The following is a 16,608-nucleotide window of genomic DNA, read 5'->3' as shown; positions in this document are numbered from 1 at the left end:
GTTATTTTATTGTTAATCTTTTGGATTTCTACATGTTGTCTCTCTATGGATTCTTGCAACTTATTAATTTTTCCAGTATGTTCTTGAATAATCTTTTTGAGTTCTTCAACAGTTTTATCAGTGTGTTCCTTGGCTTTTTCTGCAGATATCCTAATTTCATTTGTGATATCATTAAGCATTCTGTAAATTAGTTTTTTATATTCTGTATCTGATAATTCCAAAATTGTATCTTCATTTGGGAAAGATTTTGATTCTTTTGTTTGGGGGGTTGGAGAAGCTGTCACGGTCTGCTTCTTTAAGTGGTTTGATATGGATTGTTGTCTCCGAGCCATCACTGGGAAACTAGTTTTTCCAGAAAATCTGCTGCGTGCAGTCCAAATCCCTGCGGGACGGTTCTCCGGCTCGGATGCTGCTCTTTCTGCTCCAAGATCAGTCACTGCCTCCCGGGGACTTCTCCTACCGGCTGCGTCCCACGCCGCCCGTGGAACCGGCTGGTCCCCCTCCCGGGGTTAGTTCAGGGGGGTGGAGCAGGTCTCTGTGCTTGTGCCGTACCTGACTGGTACTCTGGCTCCAGGCTCTGGAAACTATCGCTGCTTCCCCGTATTAGTTCGTTCTCCGTCTCTAAATCTGTGTTTGTTGTTCAGGGTTCGTAGATTGTTATGTATGTGATCGATTCACTTGTTTTTCCGTGTCTTTGTTGTAAGAGGGATCCGAGGTAACGTCTGCCTAGTCCCCCATCTTGGCTCCGCCCCTTTAATTCTTATTTACACATATCACAAAGGTAGTTGTCACACCTGACTCACAAATTTCATTGTTGTCCCTTTTGGCATAACTTTCCTAATCTAGCATTTTTTTTTTCTTTTTTTAACCTTTCTCCTCTCAACTCAGATTTTCCTACAAACTTTCACGCAAAAAGTGTTTTGTTATTGTAGTAACAGTAGTACACTAATACTGAGGGCCATATGAATGTTCACCTTTTAATAATTTGCTTTAACTGTTTTCCTGTCTTAAAATATAGGAAAAAGAAGAATGATCCCAGTCCTGCTTTCAAAAATTGTGTTTCTTTGCTCCTCTTAAGTTCACTTTTGCTTCAGAGCATGAGTCCTGACTGGAGTTGAAGAGTGTGGTCACCAAACCTATCAGAAGTAAAGTGGCAGAGCAGCCTTAGAGCTCAGGCAGAGGGTAGGGGTCTGAGACAGTCTCACCTGGGCCATCTGCTCTCCATGAGGAGTGAAGATGGGGCAGGGCAGGCAGGGGAAGTTGCTGTTGTTAGCTGCGATCTAGTAGGCTGCTGACTCGTGGCAACCCCGTGCACAACAGAATGAAGTGCTCTGGTGCCATCCCCATGGTTGCGGGTCAAACCATGGTGACCAATAAAGTTTTTACTGGCTGATTTTCACAAGTAGGTCACCAGGCCTTTCTTCCTATTCCATCTTAGTGTGGAAGAGAAGTAGACCGCCAGGCCTTTCCTCCTATTCTGTCTTAGTGTGGAAGAGAAGTAGACCGCCAGGCCTTTCCTCCTGTTCTGTCTCAGTGTGGAAGAGAAGTAGACCGCCAGGCCTTTCTTCCTGTTCCGTCTCAATGTGGAAGAGAAGTAGACCGCCAGGCCTTTCTTCCTATTCCGTCTCAATGTGGAAGAGAAGTAGACCGCCAGGCCTTTCCTCCTATTCCGTCTCAGTGTGGAAGAGAAGTAGACCGCCAGGCCTTTCTTCCTATTCCGTCTTAGTGTGAAAGAGAAGTAGACCGCCAGGCCTTTCTTCCTATTCCGTCTTAATGTGGAAGAGAAGTAGACTACCAGGCCTTTCCTCCTGTTCCGTCTTAGTGTGGAAGAGAAGTAGACCGCCAGGCCTTTCTTCCTATTCCGTCTTAGTGTGAAAGAGAATAGACTGCCAGGCCTTTCTTCCTATTCCGTCTTAATGTGGAAGAGAAGTAGACCAGCAGGCCTTTCCTCCTGTTCCGTCTTAGTGTGGAAGAGAAGTAGACCGCCAGGCCTTTCTTCCTGTTCTGTCTTAGTGTGGAAGAGAAGTAGACCGCCAGGCCTTTCCTCCTATTCCGTCTTAGTGTGGAAGAGAAGTAGACCAGCAGGCCTTTCCTCCTATTCCGTCTTAGTGTGGAAGAGAAGTAGACCGCCGGGCCTTTCTTCCTGTTCCATCTCAGTGTGGAAGAGAAGTAGACCGCCAGGCCTTTCCTCCTATTCCGTCTGAGGGTGGAAGAGAAGTAGACTGCCAGGCCTTTCCTCCTATTCCGTCTCAGTGTGGAAGAGAAGTAGACCGCCAGGCCTTTCCTCCTATTCCGTCTCAGTGTGGAAGAGAAGTAGACCGCCAGGCCTTTCCTCCTGTTCCGTCTCAGTGTGGAAGAGAAGTAGACCGCCAGGCCTCTCTTCCTGTTCCGTCTCAGTGTAGAAGAGAAGTAGACCGCCAGGCCTCTCTTCCTATTCCGTCTCAGTGTGGAAGAGGAGTAGACCGCCAGGCCTTTCTTCCTGTTCCGTCTCAGTGTGGAAGAGGAGTAGACCGCCAGGCCTTTCTTCCTGTTCCGTCTCAGTGTGGAAGAGAAGTAGACCGCCAGGCCTTTCCTCCTGTTCCGTCTCAGTGTGGAAGAGAAGTAGACCGCCAGGCCTCTCTTCCTGTTCCGTCTCAGTGTAGAAGAGAAGTAGACCGCCAGGCCTCTCTTCCTATTCCGTCTCAGTGTGGAAGAGGAGTAGACCGCCAGGCCTTTCTTCCTGTTCCGTCTCAGTGTGGAAGAGGAGTAGACCGCCAGGCCTTTCTTCCTGTTCCGTCTCAGTGTGGAAGAGGAGTAGACCGCCAGGCCTTTCTTCCTATTTCGTCTCAGTGTGGAAGAGAAGTAGATCGCCAGGCCTTTCTTCCTATTCCGTCTTAGTGTGGAAGCTCTGCTGAAACCTGTGCAGCAGCATCATACCAACATGGAAGCCTCCACGGACAGTCCGGTGGTGGCTGTGCCTGAGGTTCACTGACCAGGAATCAAACCTGGATTTCCCACATGGAAGGAGAGGATTCTACCACTGAGCCACCACTGCCCCCGTGGGGAGGGGGTGAGAGAGGCAACTCAACTCACATGCTGGGCTAGTCATTTCTTGAGGACAAAGACTACATCTAGTTAACACATTCTTAACAGAGCCCAGACTGATGCCACATTAATGACTCTGGGGCTCTCTCCTCTTGTGCTTTTCCAGGGCACGTTCTGGGGTTCACTCCTGGAACAGGTAAAAGGTGGGGACAGTTCTGGTGAAGTGAGGCCAGTGCTGCAGAGAAGGAAAGGAGGTCTGGTGTGGAGATGCAGCTTTAATGTGTGCTTTGCCAAGTAATGAGAAGACCCACACTGTCAAGGTCACAAACTGAATTGCTTTCCTAAAAAAAAGAAGGAAGATAAACAGTTTATTTTGGATTCCAACTCATGGCAACCCCGTGTGTGTCAGAGAAGAACTGTGCTCCACAGAGTTTTCAGTGGCTGATTTTTTAAAGTGGATTGCCAGGTCTCCAGGTGGACTTGAACCTCCAACCTTTTGGTTAGCAGCTGAGCACATTAACGTTTGCACTACCCAGGAAGTCTGAGCATCGGCTTTGAAGGATTAAAATGAAATTTCAGAGGTAAATCAATTGGAGAGTTTGCGATCATCCATGCCATGGTCACTCCTCCTCCCCTTTTCCTATCTGGTAAGGGGTGCACCTCGGGAACCCCCTTTGACCTTGGCTGAAGACACTGACTGGCTACCTGAGAAGAGTTCACTCTTCCCCAAGTGTGTTACTGCCTGGAGGTGACCTTTACTGGGAGCAGGGAAAGGGTTCTAGGAGGGACTACGCCCAGCTCACTTCTTCTGCTGATATTTTGAGTCCACTCGCTGGAAGCTGGCCTCTCTCCCGGTCCCTCTAATGATTATGTCAGGTGTCTGGGAACGCTGCTCCACAGTGGCCAGGAGAAGACAGGAGAACGGAGCCTGTCCAGGACAACTTCGATATCCAAAGAGACTTTGGAATTAGAGTGATTTTATCTCATTAGTCAAGGAGTCCTGGGGGCACAATGGTTAAGCACCTGGCTGCTAACCGAAAGGTCATCAGTTTGAGTCTGCCAGCCGCTCCGCAGGAGAGAAGTCCTGGCAATCTGCTCCTGCAAAGATTACAATCTAGGAAACCTTATGGGGCAGTTCTACTCTGTCATATGGGGTCACTATAAGTAGGGATCAACTCAACGGCACACAGCAACAATATCTGATTAGTCCTCATTCTACCCCCAGAGGAGGGTTAGCTAAAGTGGCAGATTGTGTCATTATGGAAATAAGCACAAGAACCTTCTCGGGGACCGTGGAAAAGCTCAGGTTTTAGTTACTATAGGTCATCAGAGCTGGGTGTGGCTTGGGAGGATACTGCCCGGGGACTGCAGAGAGCAGTTTTGGGGGAAATGTTTGCCTAGCAATTTTCCTTCAATGTACAACAAATGAACTTGATTGTGCTGTAACTATGGGTCCTTCCTCCCACCTCCCCTCTTGTTCAATCGCCACCTTACGCACGCCTTGCATACTCACATCCAGACATCCAGAAATGCTTGCCTTATCTCACTTGCTGCTCAGTATTTGGCACATTTCACCACTCACTCCATCTGGGAGCCCTCTCCCACTGGTTTGGGTGCCACCCCTCTCTCCTGACCCTGAGCCTTTGCTCCATCCTGGATTCCTTCGGTGCTTCTTTTCTTCTTTCTGGCCCTTAAGTTCTGCGATTTGATCCAGAGCTCCTTCCTTGCCTCTCCTGGGGCAATATTTTTCTTTACTTCCTCTTTAATCTACTCTGTTTAATCTCTGTTCTTCCTTCGACCACATCTTAGTGTTCCCCAAACTCCAACCCTTACCCAAGGACCCCCTGTTTTTCAGGAATGAATCCATGCAATTTCTCCTATGAGAATGTAATTTGCTAAGTCATTCCTCCAGCTTGTACTAAGTAGCCATCACAAGAGACTACTATACCAAGTCTGTGGGGAAAATAGTAGAAGACATGCATCCCCTGGGGGAGATTATAATCTATTAGAGACAGACACACAGGGACTAGAATGGGGAAAGAAACAGTTTATGTGGACTTACCTGTACCAGTACCAATTGCGTTGAGTTGACTCCGACTCATGATAATCCCCATGTGTGCCAGAGTAGAACTGTGCTCCATTGGGTTTTTAATGGCTGATTTTTTGAAAGTATATGGTCAGGCCTTTCTTCTGAGGCACCTCTGGGTGGACTCGAACCTCCAACCTTTTAGTGAGCATCCCAGCATATTAACCATTTGCATCACCCAGGGACTCCAGATTTACAAATAGCACCCGTTATATATTACTAAAGGCCTTCAGTGGTGGAAACGGTTTGCACTTGACTACTAACCTAAAGATTGGGGGTTCGAACCCACCCAACAATGTCACAGAAGAAAGTCCTGGCCATCTGCTTCTGTAGAGAACACATGAGGTCCCCATGAGTTGGAATCAACTCAATGGCAACGGCTTTAGTTTTTGTTTTTTTATATGTTAATAAAAGACAAGCTGGGACCCACAAAATAGATCAAAGTCTACTCTAGACAAGATGTGTTAGAAAAAGCTTTTCTGAGAATGTGTAGCTTCATCCAGGCTCTACACAAGATTTGGCAGCAATTTGACTGAAAGGAGACAGAAGAGGACCCCCGGTGATAAAGCTGGCGGGAGCAAAAGCTCAGGCTGTATCTTCCCCCTTGTGGATCTTCAGAAGAGTCACATGTGTTCTGTTTGGCTGTGTGTGTATTGTATCCCATAGAGGCAGAGAGTCTGGCTTACTTAATGGAATTCTCTCCAACCTTCTGATAATCCCACCCCAACTTTCCCACGAGAGTGTCTCCTCTTTTAGAGACTTTCCCCTGACACACTCAGCAATGTGTGTCCCTCTCCCACGCAGACATTTGTTCGCCTGTTTGGGGAAGCCCGCAGCTATGCACTGGAGGCGCAAGCTAGAGTCTTACTTTTTTTTTTTTCCTCCTAAATTAAAAAAAAAAATTTTTTTACTGTAGTTTACAAGAAGGTTTACAGAACAAGCTAGTTTCTCATCCAATGGTTAGTATACACATTGTTCTATGACATTGGTTAACAACCCCATGACATGTCAACACTCTCCCTTCTCGACCCTGAATTCCATATTACCAGCTTTCCTGTCCCCTCCTGCCTTCCAGTCCCTGCCCCAGGGATGGTGAGCCCCTTTAGTCTTGTTTTGTTCCATGGATCTGTTCAATCTTTGGCTGAAAGGTGAACCTCAGGAGTGACCTTATTACTAAGCTGAAAGGGTGTCCGGGGGCCATACTCTCAGGGTTTCTCCAGTCTCTGTCAGGCCAGCAAGTCTGGTCTTTCTTTTTTGAGTTAGAATTTTGTTCTACGTTTTTCTCTAGCTCTGTCCGGGACCCTCTATTGTGATCCCTGTCAGAGCAGTCAGTGGTGGTAGCCGGGCACCATCTAGTTTTACCAGACTCAGTCTGGTGGAGGCTGTGGTAGATGTGGTCCATTAGTCTTTTGGACTAATCCTTCCCTTGCATCTTCAGTTTTCTTCACTCTTCCTTGCTTCTGGAGGGGTGAGACCAGTGGCGTAACCTAGGTGGCTGCTCACAGGCTTTTAAGACCCCAGATACTACTCACCAAAGTAGAACGTAGAAGGTATTCTTTATCAACTCTGTTACGCCAGTGGAGCCAGATGTTCCCTGAGACAATGGTACAAGTCTTACTTTTAAACGTGCAAAATGGACTTTAGATAATGGTGCAGGTTTCTTGTTCTAAAGCTAAAGCAGAGAATTTTCTGCCTAAACGAACAGGATTCGTGAAGATGAATTCTCCATTTAGTTGTAGTCCCACGCAGATTGTAAGACTTAGTCCACCGTAAAGAATGTAGGAAGCCTGGCGGATGCTACTATTTTTATCTTGGCCCTTCGGCATCCGGCTTCTAATTATTTAATTCACAAGGTATACTTTATGTTGCGATGTTTATTTCATCTGTGAAGAGAGCTCTTTTCGGTATTTGTTACTGGCTGTGGGATTTTTGTGGGATTTTCACATTTTAGCAAGTGACTATTTTAGCATGTTAACATCGCTTTGGTATAGCAAGAAGTGCTGTTGGTGGGGATGATGGACTTATACAGCACCAGTTTCCTGATGTTTCTGGATATAGGCTTTGAGACTCAGTATACATATCTGAGGGGATAACAGAGAAATCAGCTCACACGGTGAAGGTGCTCAGAATGAAAAGTAAGAGCCAGGTAGACTTTTAGAAAGTTACTGGTTTTACTTTTACCAAGTTGCTTATGAAATAAAGAGGTGGTTCTTGAGGAGTGCAGCTCCTTGGTGAAACAATGATGTATTTGTCAAAAACAATAAATAAAAAAAAGTGTTTTATTTTATAGTGTGATTCATAGTATGGCAGTCCTCTCTAATAATAGCGGGTGCTTACGGAGAAATTGTGTTATTTAATCTCTGAGGTAACCTCAGTGACAACAAGCTTTCCCTTCAAATGCTTCGTTTACCTGATATTATTGGCGAGTGAAGTTCTCCCAAAAGAAAATCCATTAGAAACAAGAAGATCTTTTAGTTCTGGTTATCAGAAGTGCACAACTTGCTGCCATTGACTCGGTCATTCATTCAGCAAACATGTACTAAACACTCTTTGTGCTTTGAGGTGCTCTTCTGGGGTCAACGATTGTCACAGTGACAAGGCTGGCAAGATTCTTGCTTTCATGGAACTTACATTCTAGAAGAGGAGACCAGACAATAGAAAGGAAACAAATAAAGGAACAAGATTGTGTCAAAAAGCCCTACGTACTAGGATGTAAATACCAGAGTGGCATGATAGTCACTGGGTGGCTACTTCGGTCTGGAACATCGGAGAAATCTTCTCTGGGGAGGCAGCATTTGAGCTGGACCTGGAGGATGAGAAGAAGCCAGCCACGTCAAGATTAGGGCAAAGCATTCGTAGCAGAGGCTCTTGGGTAGAAATCTACTTGGCCCTTTGAATAAATGCATTTTGAAGTACAATTTTTTAGTGTTTACTAAACATATTTTTAAAGTCCTTGAGCGGTGCAAAAAGTTAAGTGCTTGACCGTTAGCCCAAAGGTTGGCGGTTTGAACACACCCAGAATTGCCTCAGGAGATAGGCCTGGCAATCTGCTTCTGAAAGGTCATAGCCTTGAAAACGCTGCATAATTTAGTTGGGATGCTGGTTGCCCTGAACCTGTCTGTTCTGATGGTGCTACCAGAACATTGCACAGTTGACAAAAGTACAAATCAAAGAGATGTGTATGTGTGAGGCAATGAAGATAAATGATATTTTATTGTGAAAACAGTCTCTAGTCACTCTTTCATAACTGAAAATCCCCCTTTTCCACACCCGCTGGTCAAGCTTCTCTTCTATTTAATATTTAAAATAAAATTGTTCAGATTTCCTGGGGCCTTGGGACTTCCCCAGTGCCACAGGTTATGATATGTCTTTTCACACCATTAGGCTGGGGAAACCCCACACTGGGCAAAGGGCCAATTTTAGCCTCAGTTTAGCTCATTAAAGAGACTCAGAATCTAAGGAGCTGCAGAGAGACAATTATAGGAAGGGGACAAATATAGGAAAACAGTACCTAAAGTTGGCTCTTTGGCTGAGAAAAAGGCAGCCTGGAAATGGGAAGGGATGTTAGTTCTCATACATGGAAGAGAATTGCATGGGTAAAAGTTTTTTGGACAAGATGAGGCCATTTTTTTAAATGACCCAGAGACAATATATGAGCTGTGAGAGAAAATCTGTCTCAAAACCTCATGCTCACACTTTACTGAGAACAAAACCAACTTGTAATGTGCAAGAAAACCAAAACCCGTTGCCGCGAGTCGATTCCAATTCATAGTAACCCTATGGTACAGGATAGGACTGCCCCATAGAGTTTCCAAGGAGCGTGCCTGGTGGATTTGAACCGCTGACCTTTTTTGGTTAGCAGCTGTAGCACTTAACAGCTTCGCCACCAGGGTTTCCATACTGTGCAAGGGGCTCTTGGAAATCATCTAGTTTATCCTCCCACCCAGCGGCAGGATGACCATCCAGCTTCCGTCTAGCCCTTGTGGTGCTGGAGCACCCGTTATTCTGTGAGGCAACCAGCCCTAGATGGGATACCATGGTTGGTCTGAAAGCTCTTCATGTCAAGATGAAATCTGCCTTCCTCTAACCTTCAGCCAGAGTTCTTCCCTTTGACGTGTAGCATGTCTTCTCTCCCTTTCTCATGACTCATTCCAAATATTGGAAAACGACCAACAGATCCTATTACTTCTCAGTTTTCTCTTTTGTTGTCGTTCCTTCAACTCTTCTGGCGTTTCTGGCTTTCACCAGACTGACTTAGTTTGTGGAGGTCCTTCATAAAACACGGGGCTGGAAATAGAATATACTCTTCTGGATGGAGGCCTGAGCCCCTGGAGCTTAAGGGGATAATTACACTGTTAATCTGGATTAAGACTGTTGGCCTTTTTTGATACCCACACTGGTCTGGTGGCTTATATTAAACTTGTGGTCAAATAGGACTTATTTGTTGTTGTTTCATTTATTTTAATGTAGACAATGTTGTTGGGAAGAAACATCATAAGGTTTAGTAAAGCAACAAGAAAGTTTTATTGGGCATATATTCAAAAAGGCAAAAGTGGGAAGTGGACAAGCATGCTGCCAGAGCTAATATCTGCCCAAGTCCAGAGAATATTACAGAATAAGCAAAGTGGGAAAACGGACAAGCACGCTGCCACAGCCATGTCTGCCTGAGTCCAAGGAGATATTACAGAGTCATCAGTATATATTAGCATTACAAACAGGTGAAACCATTGCAAGCTTCACCTTTCCTCCAGCTGGGTCACATTGTCTATGCTCAAGGACAGGGAATAATGACCCGGATATTATTTCCTAAAGCGACCGTTATAAGCCAGCTTCCTCTTATCCTATATCTGCAATGAAAAATTATCTGTGTAAGTTATGTAATATGTACAATACGTTAACATATATAATGGTGAAATCGATTTTCCTTTTAGCATTATTGATAAACATGCTTTTGCTGCCTCCACTGCAGTCATAATCCAGATGTTTCAGTGGGAGCCTTGTAGTGCCCCCCAGGGAACCTCCACCTCTTAATTAGCACTCTCTTGATATAACTGTTAAACTACCCAACTATTTTCTACTCTCCTGGCTGTTTCCAACACCCCCTATGCATTTTCTTCATCTTCTCTGTAAGGATATTACTAGGTACTTCATAAAGTTCTTTGCTGGAATAAAGATACACTAACTATGGTATTTCTCTGCTCTGTTAGTTTATCGGAGTCCCTGGGTGGTTAACACACTTGGCTGCTAACTGAAAGGTTGGGGGTTTGAGTCCACACAGCGGCACCTCAGAAAAAAGGTCTGGCCATCTACTTTTGAAAAATCAGCCATTGAAAACCCTATGGAGCACAGCTCTACTCTGACACACATGGGATCGCAACGAGTCAGAATCAACTCTGGCAACTGGAATTAGTATTAAAGGTAAATTTGCCATGACACTGTGGATTCTATTGGTCTCTTTCTGAATCTGTTTTTCTCCTAGTGATCATCTCTTTATTTTTTAAGCATTTTAAGAAACAAGATATAACCTGAGTTATTGTCTTGATTTTCTCCTTAGACCCAGTTGTAACAGTAAGCAAGTCAGTTTCTCTCTTTTACTGTCCTTTTTTATACATATATATATTAAACTATGGGCTTGAATATTTCTAACATTCTATAATTTGGAGCCATCTATTAAACAGCCAATTCCAGATTTTTTCTAGAATCAATGTGAAGTTTCTAGACTCTACTTTCTCCTACTCCCATCCTACACCCTCCCTTTGAAATCAGGATCTTTGACCTAACCTTAGTCTTTCTTCTTGATTTCTTAAATGTCACTGACTGTACTTCTCTGGTTACACCTGTAATGTTCTCCTCCTTTTCTTTGGGGGTGTGTGTGTGTGTGTGTGTGTGTGTGTGGGGGATATAATCTTTCACATTTAAATTAGTAATTATTCCCTTACTAAATCTATTTTAAACTTCACTGCCTTCTTAATGGTATCTACTCTATCTTTTCCAGTTTGAAAATCATTCTTTTTTGGTGGATAAAATGAATGTAAAACAGCACTAACCTAATTTACTAGCTAACCTTATCCACTGGATTTTTCTTAAAATGATTGTTGGTTTCTTCAGTCATTTCCCCAAAGCTCTTACTACCCCTCCCTTCCAACAAAAGAAAACTTTAAATAACAAAGATTGGCCACTGTTGAGGATATTCTAATGAACTTCCATAAGGCTCTGGAGGAAATTGCAAAAGAGAAGTTCACATATTGTAAGCAGTAGCAGCATCCTTTGAGTAAATGTAGGCTTGCCAAGGTACCCACCTAGAATCTTTCCTGGGTGGGAAAGTTTCACTGTATTTGTCGATGCTTTCCTCTGACTGCACAGAACTTCTTGAACAACAGTGTCTGAACAATCTCTTATTTGGTTCAGAAAAAAATACTTAATTGTTGTAATATTGGTACCTAGGAGCATGGCCTGGTGGCGCAGTGATTAAGAGCTCAGGCTGCTAACCAAAAGGTCAGAAGTTCTAATCCACCAGCTACTTCTTGAAAAGGCTATGGGGCAATTCTGCTCTGCCCTATAGGGCCACTATGATTCAGTCGACTCAATGGCCACAGGTTTTTGGTTTTTAGGAGCAAGCCCCATTTTCGTCACATTTTCTGTTTCCATCAGCCTTTTGGATCTGAAGGTGGTGCTGAACAGATCAGGCCTGATTAGCTCCCTTGATAAACTGTTCCTTCCAGACCTGCCTGATAATAAATATCTTCGACAATCTCATTTGCTCTCAAATTTTTTGGTCTAAAAAACAGCTTTGAAATGCAAAAATATGAAATTGAAAGTTTCAGAAGTGCATGGGAAACTATGAAATAAAGATAAAAACAAAGTGCTTTGCTCCATATGGTTAGGAGTCCGGTCCTAAGACCTTCTCGTGCTAAGACCTCCTAAGGCTTAGTTAGTGTTGTTGTCAGCTGCTGTCAGGATGACCCCGACTCATGGTGATCCCGTGTACAACAGAATGAGCTGCTGTTGGGTCCTGCTCCATCCCCGTGATGGGCTGGGGATCAGACCATTGTGATCCATAGGGTTTTCATTGGCTGATTTTTGGAAGTAAGATTGCCAGGCTTTTCCTTCTGCCAGGCTTTAGTCTGGAAGCTCTGCTGAAACTGTTCAGCATCATTGCAAGACACAAGTCTCCACTGACAGACTTGTGGTGGCTTATATAGGTGCACTGGCCAAGAATGGTCTCTTGCATGGAAGGTGAGAATTCTACTGTTGAACCACTACTGTCTTAAGGCTTAGTCTTAAGGCTTAGTCGGCATGATAAATTTGAGACAGACATTTGCAGTGTATTTTTCCTGTGTCAAGGTAGAAAGTATTTATTTAGAAACCTTTTAGGGCACTTTCATGCAAGAGGGAATAAATGAGGGAGCATTGTAAAACAGCCCTGACACGTGGTTCAGAGCAGTCATCGGAATCTGTTGCAAGCTCCCTGCCCACCAGGGGCATTGTCTGAGTCTAGGAATCCTGAGTATTAAGAATGACACACAATTTTCTTTTATAAGGTTTTCTTCCGTAACAAGCATACCACTGTGCATGACAACTTTATTTCTGGGGGGGGAAAAAAAGCGTGTGTCAGTTGACATTTATCCACATTTTAAATCTTTTTCTATGTAAAGATAATTTATGATAAATCTTGACTAGAGCCAAGTACAAATTTTCAATTTATAATACATCTGTATCTGTATTTATTTTTGTGTGTTCATAGCTTTTTCCTCTCTCCATGTAATCTGTGCACACAAGATATGTTATATCTTAGTTTATCTTATAAAAACTCGATTTTTATACTAAGTATAAAAGCCCAAAATGTAGCAATTTTTTTTTTTTAAGACAAACCTCTTTTTTTTCTATCAGACTATTTCATTATTTTCATAGATCTTCCCCTCTAAGCCTCTGACACCGTATGCCTGTGACTTCATGAGCAGTGTACCTGGCCCCTCTTACGGTTAATGAGACACGTCAGGTTGGGCGGGTTGTGGGTGGTTGAGGGGAAATAGAGAACCTTTAAGTGGTGAACCTGAAGAGCCTCAGAGCTTCTTTTACCACAAATGAGGTTGAATTTCTGACCATGTGGACTTCAGAATATCTGGCTCTGTTAACCTGATGTGGCAGCGTGGAGTAGGGTGGCAAGCCACGTTGAGTTGTCAAGGAACAGCGTAGTGCTCTAGAGAATACTGAGAACTGATAAGTGCTGGATGCTGCTGCTGGTGAAATAAATTTATGAAGGAGAATTTAGAGCCTGGAGCATATGCTAATAGGAATGGTACCATGTCAGTGAGGACGCTTTAGGCTCACAGGAAACAAATTATAAGTCTCTCAAATAAAAAGGAATTTATTACCTTAAATAATAAGAAGCCAGAGGGAGGACAGTCTTAGGGCTGGTTAATTCAGTGGTTCAACAGAGGCATCAAGGACCCAGTTCTGGTTTTGTTATTCTCAGCACGTTGGTTTTTTTCCTAGTTTATCTTTTCATGGTTGCAAAGTGGCTGCAGGCATCCCGTCCTCAGATACTTTCTGTGAGAGGAAGACAAGGACAGTTTCTCCATTTACTCTTTTTATCAAGGAGGAAAACTGTTCCTAGAAGGGCGTCAACAGACCTTGTCTCATGAATTTTTGGTCACAGTTATATCGCATGCTTATTCCTAAACCCATTACTGATTTGAGTAATAGAATTAGTATGACTAAATTAGATTAATTAAGACTCACCTTATGGAGCTATAAAGGCACCCCTTTACTGAGCATATGGGCATTGGAAGGGTGAAAAAAAATTGAGGTTCTGTAAACAAGGAGGAACGGGGACGAATGATTGCAAGGTAGCAACCAGTGCTATCGGCTGTGTGTTTGAACAGCACATCTCTTATTTAATAAAATGACCCTATGGCCCTGGAAGAGAAAGGATGATTAGGTTTATGTAATACCACCCTTGCAAACAGGATAGACATACCCTGCTTGAAAAACAGGAGCTGTGTTTTTGTTTCTTTGTGATAAAAAAAACTCACCCTAGTGCCAGTGATAGCAAAAAGAAAATCTTAGGTTTTTCGTCAAGATAAAAAAATGAAAACTAGGAAATGTTGCAGACACTATGAAATAACTACTCAGCTGCATTTTCATACCCTTCACCCCTTTATCCTTGCTCATAGAGTCTTGATTTCTTCTGGTGGCATTGTGCTGACTGCTATGGGCTGGATTATGATTGATCTAAGTGTATCATAGCAGTCTTATTCTCACATACAAATATTTCCAGCTTTCCTTGCTGTTAGTGGTGGCTTATGATACAGTCCTGGCCAATAAGTGGAAATCCTCTGATGGGGAGGGGCTTCTTGGAAAACTTTTGTTTTCTTGATAAAAGGGACAGTGTTAGAAGAGAGCTTACTGGTACTAGCTCTCACTTCCTCCTGCCGTGAATGTGATGCTGGGTGCTATAGCAGCCTTCTTGACAACATGAAGCAGTAATCATGGAGACAAAAAGAAAACATGTTATGGATGGCAGAACAGAAATATAGAACTACCCTGAGTCACAAGACCAAACCTGGAGCAACCTACTTTCAGATTTCTGGTTATGTGAGATACCATAACTGAATGGCCTTATTGTTTAAATCACTGTGATTGGGGATTTCATTACCTGCAACTTGATGCACAAACTGGTACAAAAACAAACATCTCAGTAGATGGTACAGCTATACTGGCACCTCTTTTCCCATCACATTTCAGTTGTACTTTGACCCTGGGTTCAGAGAGGCTGAGTAACTTGCTGATTGTTGAAATGGAGCCCTTCAATTCCATCTCACTCCAATTAGCCTGTTCTTATACACTCTCAGCATTTCAGGATCTTCTTGATTTTTCTACTCCTTTTCTATACCTACTCATGTTTTCTTTTCCAACTAGATTGGAAGTTCCTTCAACACAGAGGCTGGGCCTTTTACTCGTCCAGTGTCCATTACTGTACTGGCCATAGAGAAGACTCTCAATGGCTGGGAAGTGAATGACACACCATGGCATCTCTTTTTATCCAAGATGGCAGGAAGGTAGGTAAGCAAATGGCTTGTCTTAAGAAGGTGCAAACTCACTATCTTTTTGGCCTTGAAGTTGGAAAATAGAAACCATATCACATCCTATGCAGATTTCTTCGTTCCATCACTGATCATCAGGAGTGGACATTATTTGAATATTGATTACATATATTTCCATTCTATGTGAACAACTTAGATGCAGAATTGGGTGGTATCCTTTAATGGTTTGCTTGAGACAATACATTTTAGGAAAGCATCTCCATGCGTTTGAGGGACAGCCGGAAAACGCCGAAGAAGGGAACTTCACAGCTTCAAGTCTCTGACGGACACTTTACTTTTGGAGGCGGTTGGATTGCCACAACTTCAAAATTCCCTCGCATGAGTTTGTCAGTTTCAGGGGATTTTGATTATGATTCAGTGAAGGGGAACATTCAGTTGAAATAAGAAGCTCCTGGCCTCTCTCTGTTTTTCCCCATAGCCAGGATGGCGCCTTGGGTGTGTTATCATCCAACCTCAACTTTGCACATGTCCCAGCTTATGGCACCTGGCTTTCCGTGGCTCACCTCGTCTTGCAAAGCCTCTGCTGCTATTTCTTTCTTTCCAAGCACAAGTGCCTTTTGTGGCCCAAGATATAACTTCCAGTACAGTGCTTTGTGCCGATAGCTGTGGGTTTTCTTTAAGGTAACTGTGGGTGGCCACGCCATTTATTTTCTTGCTTCCTTTTTGTTTCTGTCAATTCTGCCCTCCACTTTCCCCCGAAGCACATGCTGTCCATGTAATCTGAATGGCCATTTAGAGGAAAGATCAGAAGTTTGTTGTTTCATTACCAATATAAATCAAAACTTTGTGTTCACACTGCAATCCGAGTGAGTCCAGGAATAGCTTTGGGATTGCTAAGTGTCTGGGGAGCAGTGACTACACAGACATGTTTTGAAGCCGGCTATAATAGTTTCTACAGCTGTTAACAGTTTGTAGAAGAATGGCAGTATTATCTATCAGCGTTTAAAATGTGCATGACTAGCATTGCACAGAAGTCAGATCGGGATAGAATCAGATTTTTTTTTTCTTTCTGAAACTCAGCCAGGAAAGTCTTCAATAACTAGAGAAATTCTTTTCACTACTGAAATCAACATGAAGGACATTGTGTTATTATAATTGCTTATAGCTCACCATGAAAGTTGTCTTTGTATGAGTGGATGTACGGGCTGTACTGTTTTGTTTTTATTTATTCGGCATTCTTTATTCTAATGTCCTTTCCTTTTTCCTGACCAGAAAGATTGTTATTGAGCCCTTCACAAAGCTGAAATAATGCAGTGTGTTAAGAAAAATGTTAACAATCTGAAGAAGTTATAAAAATTTATAAGTTGGCTGAATGCTTGGGAAATTTCTGCATATTTTAATATAAATAGGTAATGCAAATATTTGTTCTTTGCATTGAGAGGTGAGTCTCTG

At 43.4% G+C, this 16,608-nt stretch overlaps 1 long non-coding RNA gene across 5 annotated transcripts in view; it reads left to right on the top strand.

Moving 5' to 3' along the window:
- The first annotated feature begins 235 nt into the window (after positions 1-235).
- LOC111750318 (uncharacterized) overlaps positions 236-16,608 on the top strand; it is a 107,055-nt gene continuing 90,682 nt past the window's right edge. For 3 of the 5 annotated variants that reach the window (XR_010318103.1, XR_002785478.2, XR_002785481.2), the window contains exon 1: positions 236-15,171. This is a non-coding gene — a long non-coding RNA (uncharacterized LOC111750318). Of the gene's footprint in view, positions 16,566-16,608 lie in introns of all 5 variants that reach the window. The other 2 variants (XR_002785479.2, XR_002785480.2) reach the window with 2 other exon arrangements.

Source organism: Loxodonta africana, chromosome 16 (assembly GCF_030014295.1).
Source record: "Loxodonta africana isolate mLoxAfr1 chromosome 16, mLoxAfr1.hap2, whole genome shotgun sequence".
NCBI classification, from domain to species: domain Eukaryota; kingdom Metazoa; phylum Chordata; class Mammalia; order Proboscidea; family Elephantidae; genus Loxodonta; species Loxodonta africana.
This window is presented reverse-complemented; position numbering and strand designations above follow the sequence as displayed.